Below are 1,017 nucleotides of genomic sequence, written 5' to 3'. Positions count from 1 at the left end.
GGTGTCAGTCTGTTCTACTTTCTTTTTATTTCTGACCATGTTTTTTTTTGTTTGTTTGTTTTTTTCAGACTCATTATCAACTTGTAACATGCAGAACTCTCACTGGAGTCTTTTTCTCTCCTTTCACAACTTTAAACATTTCAAGTGCTTTTTTAATATTTGCTCAATCAGATGTGTTTTTTCTCGTTTTTATTTTTTTGCTAATTCACTTTTTGTGATCTTAAGTTTTTCCTTCAACTTTTGAATTTGGTTTAAACTAAAATACCCATCACCACAAGAAACACCACAAGAAACCCTTTGTGAGGCCATTCGTGAATAAATTTCAGGCCAATTTGTCCATAGTTTTAGCCGTTGTGTTGACAAATTGATCAAGGAGGTGGACGGTCATTTTTGCTCTGACCCTTTTCCGTAAAACCTGTCCAACAGTTTAATAGTTTATTTCTAAACTGTGCGAGTGCACACTCAGTACAGGGTCTAACTCAACAGAACCGAAACTCTGCATTGTGGTGGTCCAACCACACACAGTTACGAAGAGTCCAACTCTTCTCTGCGGTCTAACCACTTTTACATTATTTTAATGACCGTCTCTCCCACTGACTAACAGCTTTGATTTCAAATAATAATCTTAATTAAAATTTAGAATTTGGAAAAATACATCACAGTATTTCTGCAGCGTGGTGTCTGTCCAGAATCCGCATGTGGTTGATCTCCCTTGACCTTGATCGTCGGCCTTCCGTCACTCCAAAGGATTTTTGTCCCAAGGTTGGAGGAGGACACCTGTTAGGTCGTCCCAATGGCCAGTCGCCAGCGATCGTGAGGCCAGTTCAATGAACCAACAGCGGATCCCATTCTCATCGCCAAGTTCTGATGAAAAAAAAAAACGTTTCCATGTCTATTAAAGTGCAGAAATACTTGATCACAACAGTTCTTCACTACAGTGGTCTCTGAGTAATTTATTGCAATAAAATGAGAGTCAACATGCATACAGCAATACAAGTGGAGTCTGAGGACACAGCC

This window comes from Austrofundulus limnaeus, unplaced genomic scaffold (assembly GCF_001266775.1).
Source record: "Austrofundulus limnaeus strain Quisiro unplaced genomic scaffold, Austrofundulus_limnaeus-1.0 Scaffold145, whole genome shotgun sequence".
Classification (NCBI taxonomy): Eukaryota; Metazoa; Chordata; class Actinopteri; order Cyprinodontiformes; family Rivulidae; genus Austrofundulus; species Austrofundulus limnaeus.
This window is presented reverse-complemented; position numbering follows the sequence as displayed.